Source organism: Polyodon spathula, chromosome 7 (assembly GCF_017654505.1).
Source record: "Polyodon spathula isolate WHYD16114869_AA chromosome 7, ASM1765450v1, whole genome shotgun sequence".
In the NCBI taxonomy this organism is placed as follows: domain Eukaryota; kingdom Metazoa; phylum Chordata; class Actinopteri; order Acipenseriformes; family Polyodontidae; genus Polyodon; species Polyodon spathula.
This window is the reverse complement of record NC_054540.1, coordinates 66,434-74,488: the sequence shown is the minus strand read 5'-3', so window position 1 is coordinate 74,488 and position 8,055 is coordinate 66,434.

Sequence of the window (8,055 nt, the reverse complement as noted above, 5' to 3'; positions counted from 1 at the left end):
GGAACACACTTCACGCTGTCAGTGCCTAAACACGAGAGAGGACAGCCAGCTTCCCCAAGCAGCACAGCACCCCCTCTCAGCCACTACTGAACCCTGGAGCACACTTCACACTGTACACACACGAGAGAGGAGAGCCAGCTTCTCTAAACAGCACAGTGCCCCCTCTCAGGGACCCCTCCACCTGCACACTGCTGTATTCCTGGCAGGAGAGCCCAGTCACATTACAGGTCCAGGTGTCAGGGTTAGGGTTAGGGTAAGGGTTATTGCAGGCAGGAGAGCCCAGTCACATTACAGGTCCAGGTGTCAGGGTTAGGGTTATTCCAGGCAGGAGAGCCCAGTCACATTACAGGCCCAGGTGTCAGGGTTATTCCTGGCATTACCTTCGCAGACAGTCGAGCGGGGGAAGTAGGTGGTCTGGGTGATGAACCCCCCATCGCTGCCACATGACGTCACTATGCCAATCAGGGGCTTCAGCTGATTAGACTCCGAGTCGACAGACAACCCCCCATCCTCCTCCCATGCATCCACAAGACGCTGCACCTGAAAACACAACAGAGACACTGCTGCACCTGAATACACAACATAAGAGACACCGCTGCACCTGAATACACAACATAACAGAGAGACACTGCTGCACCTGAATACACAACATAACAGAGACACCGCTGCACCTGAATACACAACATAACAGAGACACCACTGCACCTGAATACACAACATAACAGAGAGACACTGCTGCACCTGAATACACAACATAACAGAGACACCACTGCACCTGAATACACAACATAACAGAGACACCACTGCACCTGAATACACAACATAACAGAGAGACACCGCTGCACCTGAATACACAACATAACAGAGACACCGCTGCACCTGAATACACAACATAACAGAGAGACACTGCTGCACCTGAATACACAACATAACAGAGAGACACTGCTGCACCTGAATACACAACATAACAGAGACACACTGCTGCACCTGAATACACAACATAACAGAGACACCTGCTGCACCTGAATACACAACATAAGAGAGACACCGCTGCACCTGAATACACAACATAACAGAGAGACACCGCTGCACCTGAATACACAACATAACAGAGAGACACTGCTGCACCTGAACATGCAACATAACCAAAAAAACACTCTCCTACCGGACCAGCATTTCAACGCTACTGGTCTCTCTGCAAGCTCTTCTCGCAATCCTCCGAGAGAGAGCTTCCTACCATACTGTGAAAAATATAACAACATAAGGAACATTTTCTTCCCTAAATTTGGCGATTTAGACAGAGAATTCCCCAAAATGCACGACACCCAGAAGCTGTCAATCCTGGTGGGGGAAGACAAACACAGACTGGCTGGTCAACACATGGAGATCTGTCATAGCCTGAGAGACAAACCGTGAACACGTCACACTAAGAGAGAAAACAGAGAGGGAGAAGGAGGGAGGGATTCTGTTTACTATACAGGGAGGGTACTGTTTAATATAGATATAGAAGGAGGGTACTGTTTAATATAGAGGGAGGGAGGGTACTGTTTAATATAGAGGGAGAGAGGAGTACTGTAATATAGAAGGAGGATACTGTTTAATATAGAGGGAGGGTACTGTTTAATATAGAGGAAGGGGGTACTGTGAGTGAGTCACTGAGTCGATCAGCAAGTCAGTGAGTGAGTGAGTGAGTGAGCAAGTCAGTGAGTAGATCAGCGAGTCAGTGAGTGAGTGAGTCAGCGAGTCAGTGAGTGAGCCAGTGAGTAGATCAGCGAGTCAGTGAGTGAGTGAGTCAGCGAGTCAGTGAGTGAGTGAGTCAGCGAGTCAGTGAGTGAGTGAGTCAGCGAGTCAGTGAGTGAGTCAGCGAGTCAGTGAGTGAGTGAGTCAGCGAGTCAGTGAGTGAGTGAGTCAGCGAGTCAGTGAGTGAGTGAGTCCAGGGATCAAGGCAAAGCAGAGGCAGTGCTCACTGCTCTCCTCCCTCTTTGTAACCACTATTCGTTACCTCGTTCACACCTCCAGACGAGCCTCTCTCCCTCGCTCACTCCCCACTGCTGCTGAACCCTTTGTATCTTGATTTATCAATGACTAGAACACCCAACATAGATCCCGATGTTGTTTGTTGCTTGCTAAGTAATATTCTGATTGAAAAATCTCAACCAATTTGTTTTAGAAATTGTGTAAGTAAATCCTGTCCTGCATGCTGACAGTATCTCCCGCACACAGCTCTCCCCTCCCTCCCTCCTGTCCTGCATGCTGACAGTATCCCACCCGCACACAGCTCTCCCCTCCCACCTGTCCTGCATGCTGACAGTATCTCACCCGCACAGCGCTCCCCTCCCTCCTGTCCTGCATGCTGACAGTATCTCCCGCACACAGCTCTCCCCTCCCTCCTGTCCTGCATGCTGACAGTATCTCACTCGCACAGCGCTTCCCTCCCTCCTGTCCTGCATACTGACAGTATCTCCCGCACACAGCTCTCCCCTCCCTCCTGTCCAGCATGCTGACAGTATCTCCTGCACACAGCTCTCCCCTCCCTCCTGTCCTGCATGCTGACAGTATCTCACCCGCACAGCTCTCCCTTCCCTCCTTCCCTCCTGTCCTGCATGCTGACAGTATCTCACCCGCACAGCGCCCCCTCCCTCCTGTCCTGCATGCTGACAGTATCTCACCCGCACAGCGCTCCCCTCCCTCCTGTCCTGCATGCTGACAGTATCTCACCCGCACAGCGCTCCCCTCCCTCCTGTCCTGCATGCTGACAGTATCTCACCCGCACAGCGCTCCCCTCCCTCCTGTCCTGCATGCTGACAGTATCTCACCCGCACAGCGCTCCCCTCCCTCCTGTCCTGCATGCTGACAGTATCTCACTCGCACAGCTCTCCCCTCCCTCCTGTCCTGCATGCTGACAGTATCTCACCCGCACAGCTCTCCCCTCCCTCCTGTCCTGCATGCTGACAGTATCTCACCCGCACAGCGCTCCCCTCCCTCCTGTCCTGCATGCTGACAGTATCTCACCCGCACAGCTCTCCCCTCCCTCCTGTCCTGCATGCTGACAGTATCTCACCCGCACAGCGCTCCCCTCCCTCCTGTCCTGCATGCTGACAGTATCTCACCCGCACAGCGCTCCCCTCCCTCCTGTCCTGCATGCTGACAGTATCTCACCCGCACAGCTCTCCACCCCCCTGCCTCCCTGTCCCTCACGGCGATGGCGCTGACTGTGTGCCCTACACTCAGTGGGGCTCCTCCCAGAACCACCTCTGTAGTGAAGCAGATCAGATCGTCGATCAACCCGTAGTCTTGGCAGAACCGGGTCACTGTGCCAGCCCGAATGTGCAGCGTTTCACCAGCACCTGCAACACAATACAGCACACATCAGAGGAACCTCACGCATATACACCCCCCCCCCACACTAGAACCGCACGCACACACACACACCTCCATACTAGAACCGCACGCACACAAACACACACCAGACTAGCCCATCACTGGGATGAGATGCTTGCTTTGCGTTTCACTGAACTGACCTGAGCCTCGCTGCTGCTCCTCCTCCTCTGCTCGTCGCCACAGCGGCTCCATAACTTTAGAAAGCAAATAGTCCAGAATCATGACTAGAGTCTCCACAGGAACCCTGCAGCAGCAAGAGAAACCACACACCAAACAGACAGCTGACCACCAAAGAGCAACTTCCAGCATCCAAAGCACTTCCAACCCCAGGCCAGTGCGGTTCTTTAAGAACTGTGCAGTGACGTACCTATCAAAAGCTGAAATTGATGGTGGTGGTCACACGAACTTCTTTGGCTCGTTTGTTGTTTTAGCAACAGCAACTGTGAATTAAAAGCACAGCAGTCTGTCAAGTTTGCAGCACTTGCACCGAGCCGGTGGCCCTCTTTAGGCGACATGGCCACATCGGACAGCAAGTTTAAAAAGCGGACTTTCCGATGAAACCCGGACAGTTGGCATAGCAACGCGAGTACTACTGACCGTTTTGCGTTAGTTTTTTTGTTTAACCTTGCACTGGAGTAAAATGCTTAATGAATTTGATTCATCACTACGACTGAAAAACAGCGATAAATATGGTTATGTACGTTTTCAAATGAATCAGTAGCACGTGTGTGGTCTCAGTGGAGATGCCATCAAACACAAGGCCCCAGAAGTACGCGTTAGGTTATAAACAAACTGTGCGTGCATTGCGACACAAATGAATACACCTGATCCACCCGTCCATCGTACTGTACCTGCGGGGTGTATTATTAATACGAGTCTCTTCAGCGTTTACCTGTCAGCGTTTACCTGTGCCTAACAACGCCTCTCCGGCAGGTGTTCACACGGCACGATACTCACGCAAGACTTGGCGATTGCGTGTTACTGAAAGACAGCGAGCGGCGTTCTGACGTCGTTATCAGTAGTTAACCCTTGCGGTATTGTGCGGGTTTAAAGAGGGAGGGGGAAACACTCCAGGGCGGTCCGCGCCATAAATAAAGAAGTCAGTCGCGTTTCAAGTGCCCGTTTGCACTGTGCGCTGTATGGACACGAGCGATGAATACCACGGGCTGCCTTACCAACACTGCCCAGCGCGCTTCATTTGCTGCAGTCGCTGATTCCTACTTTAATTACCTCTTTTTTATTTTATTGAGAGAGAGAGAGTAGGCCTACTAAGTTCGGCGACTGGAGACGTCATTTAATAGCCCACTTTGTGCACCCATCAACAATGAATTACTGGACAAACTAGGGCAGCGATGTGGCAATCTGGTTAGGGCTCTGGACTCCGGAGGGTCGTTGGCTCGATCCCAGGTGGGGGACACTGCTGCTGTACCCTTAAAGCAAGGCACTTTACCTAGTATGTGGAAATAATGTGATATCCTGTAACAATTGTAAGTCGCCCTGGATAAAGGCGTTTGCTAATAATAATAATTAAAAAAAAAAAAAAAATCACAAATTGTTACTGTGCCCGGCACTAATTATTTCAGCCACAAGAGGGCAGAGGATTGAGGAAAAAGCAGAAAGAGGCATAGTGTGACCCAGCCTCTTCTCTCTTCACAGTGAGGCTGGTTATTGTGGGCTCCCCAGGCAGACCTACAGTGAGCCCACCCCCTGCTGCTGGGAGAGAATTTCAATTGAAGTGCCTCTCTTAACAAGGATGGAGCTGTGGGCATTGCTGAGATAGTGAGGGGGAGGAAGTGAGTGAGAGTCACACAGCCCTGCTGCCCAGCACTCAGGTCACTGTGCACAACCCCCCACCCCTTTCATGTTATGCAACTCTCTGGGCAAACAGAACTGCAATTGTTTGGAGACTTTTTACTGAAGATTCCCCTTCACACAGCTGATAAGCTGCCAAGATCTGTGGCACTTTGGTATAGTGTAAATGTACTTGCCTGGGTATTTGTATTTGTTTATTGTGTGTGTGTGTGTGTGTGTGTGTGTGTGTGTGTGTGCACATGTGAACATACTGACTGTACCAATAATGATCTGAAAAAGAACAAACAAGTGAGGACTTCAAATAAGATTCACTTTTTGCCAGCTTTGTTTCTAAGAGTTTGGGTGGTTAGGGTTTAGGGTTTTTGCCAGCTTTGTTTCTAAGAGTTTGGGTGGTTAGGGTTTAGGGTTTTTGCCAGCTTTGTTTCTAAGAGTTTGGGTGGTTAGGGTTTAGGGTTTTTGCCAGCTTTGTTTCTAAGAGTTTGGGTGGTTAGGGTTTAGGGTTTTTGCCAGCTTTGTTTCTAAGAGTTTGGGTGGTTAGGGTTTAGGGTTTTTGCCAGCTTTGTTTCTAAGAGTTTGGGTGGTTAGGGTTTAGGGTTTTTGCCAGCTTTGTTTCTAAGAGTTTGGGTGGTTAGGGTTTAGGGTTTTTGCCAGCTTTGTTTCTAAGAGTTTGGGTGGTTAGGGTTTAGGGTTTTTGCCAGCTTTGTTTCTAAGAGTTTGGGTGGTTAGGGTTTAGGGTTTTTGCCAGCTTTGTTTCTAAGAGTTTGGGTGGTTAGGGTTTAGGGTTTTTGCCAGCTTTGTTTCTAAGAGTTTGGGTGGTTAGGGTTTAGGGTTTTTGCCAGCTTTGTTTCTAAGAGTTTTGGGTGGAATTGTGTACAGTTGGTCAGGTAGGTGAGTAATTTGTGAAGCCTGCTGACAGACCCTTTACAGAATGTTCCATCTGCTCTGCATGTACAGTGACCTCCTGTCTGCAAACGCTGCACTGTGCACAAGACCACTGTGTCTGCGCTGGCTGTAAACCCTGCACTGTGCACGGGACTGCTCTGTCTGCGCTGGCTCTAAACCCTGCACTGTGCACGAGACCACTCTGTCTGCGCTGGCTCTAAACCTGCACTGTGCACGAGACCGCTCTGTCTGCGCTGGCTCTAAACCCTGCACTGTGCAAGGGACCACTCTGTCTGCGCTGGCTCTAAACCCTGCACTGTGCACGAGACCGCTCTGTCTGCGCTGGCTCTAAACCCTGCACTGTGCACGAGACCGCTCTGTCTGCGCTGGCTCTAAACCCTGCACTGTGCAAGGGACCGCACTGTCTGTGCTGGCTCTAAACCCTGCACTGTGCACGAGACCGCACTGTCTGCGCTGGCTCTAAACCCTGCACTGTGCACGAGACCGCTCTGTCTGCGCTGGCTCTAAACCCTGCACTGTGCACGAGACCGCTCTGTCTGCGCTGGCTCTAAACCCTGCACTGTGCAAGGGACCGCACTGTCTGCGCTGGCTCTAAACCCAGCATTGTGCACGAGACCGCACTGTCTGCGCTGGCTCTAAACCCTGCATTGTGCACGAGACCGCACTGTCTGCGCTGGCTCTAAACCCTGCACTGTGCACGAGACCGCTCTGTCTGCGCTGGCTCTAAACCCTGCACTGTGCACGAGACCGCTCTGTCTGCGCTGGCTCTAAACCCTGCACTGTGCACGAGACCGCTCTGTCTGCGCTGGCTCTAAACCCTGCACTGTGCACGAGACCGCACTGTCTGCGCTGGCTCTAAACCCTGCACTGTGCAAGAGACCGCACTGTCTGCGCTGGCTCTAAACCCTGCACTGTGCAAGAGACCGCTCTGTCTGCGCTGGCTCTAAACCCTGCACTGTGCAAGGGACCGCACTGTCTGCGCTGGCTCTAAACCCTGCACTGTGCACGGGACCACTCTGTCTGCGCTGGCTCTAAACCCTGCACTGTGCAAGGGACCGCACTGTCTGTGCTGGCTCTAAACCCTGCACTGTGCACGGGACCACTCTGTCTGCGCTGGCTCTAAACCCTGCACTGTGCAAGAGACCGCACTGTCTGCGCTGGCTCTAAACCCTGCACTGTGCACGAGACCGCTCTGTCTGCGCTGGCTCTAAACCCTGCACTGTGCAAGGGACCGCACTGTCTGCGCTGGCTCTAAACCCTGCACTGTGCAAGAGACCGCTCTGTCTGCGCTGGCTCTAAACCCTGCACTGTGCAAGGGACCGCACTGTCTGTGCTGGCTCTAAACCCTGCACTGTGCACGGGACCACTCTGTCTGCGCTGGCTCTAAACCCTGCACTGTGCAAGGGACCGCACTGTCTGTGCTGGCTCTAAACCCTGCACTGTGCACGGGACCACTCTGTCTGCGCTGGCTCTAAACCCTGCACTGTGCACGGGACCACTCTGTCTGTGCTGGCTCTAAACCCTGCACTGTGCACGGGACCGCACTGTCTGTGCTGGCTCTAAACCCTGCACTGTGCACGGGACCACTCTGTCTGCGCTGGCTCTAAACCCTGCACTGTGCAAGGGACCGCACTGTCTGCGCTGGCTCTAAACCCTGCACTGTGCACGAGACCGCACTGTCTGCGCTGGCTCTAAACCCTGCACTGTGCACGAGACCGCACTGTCTGCGCTGGCTCTAAACCCTGCACTGTGCACGAGACCGCACTGTCTGCGCTGGCTCTAAACCCTGCACTGTGCACGAGACCGCTCTGTCTGCGCTGGCTCTAAACCCTGCACTGTGCACGAGACCGCTCTGTCTGCGCTGGCTCTAAACCCTGCACTGTGCAAGGGACCGCACTGTCTGCGCTGGCTCTAAACCCTGCACTGTGCACGAGACCGCACTGTCTGCGCTGGCTCTAA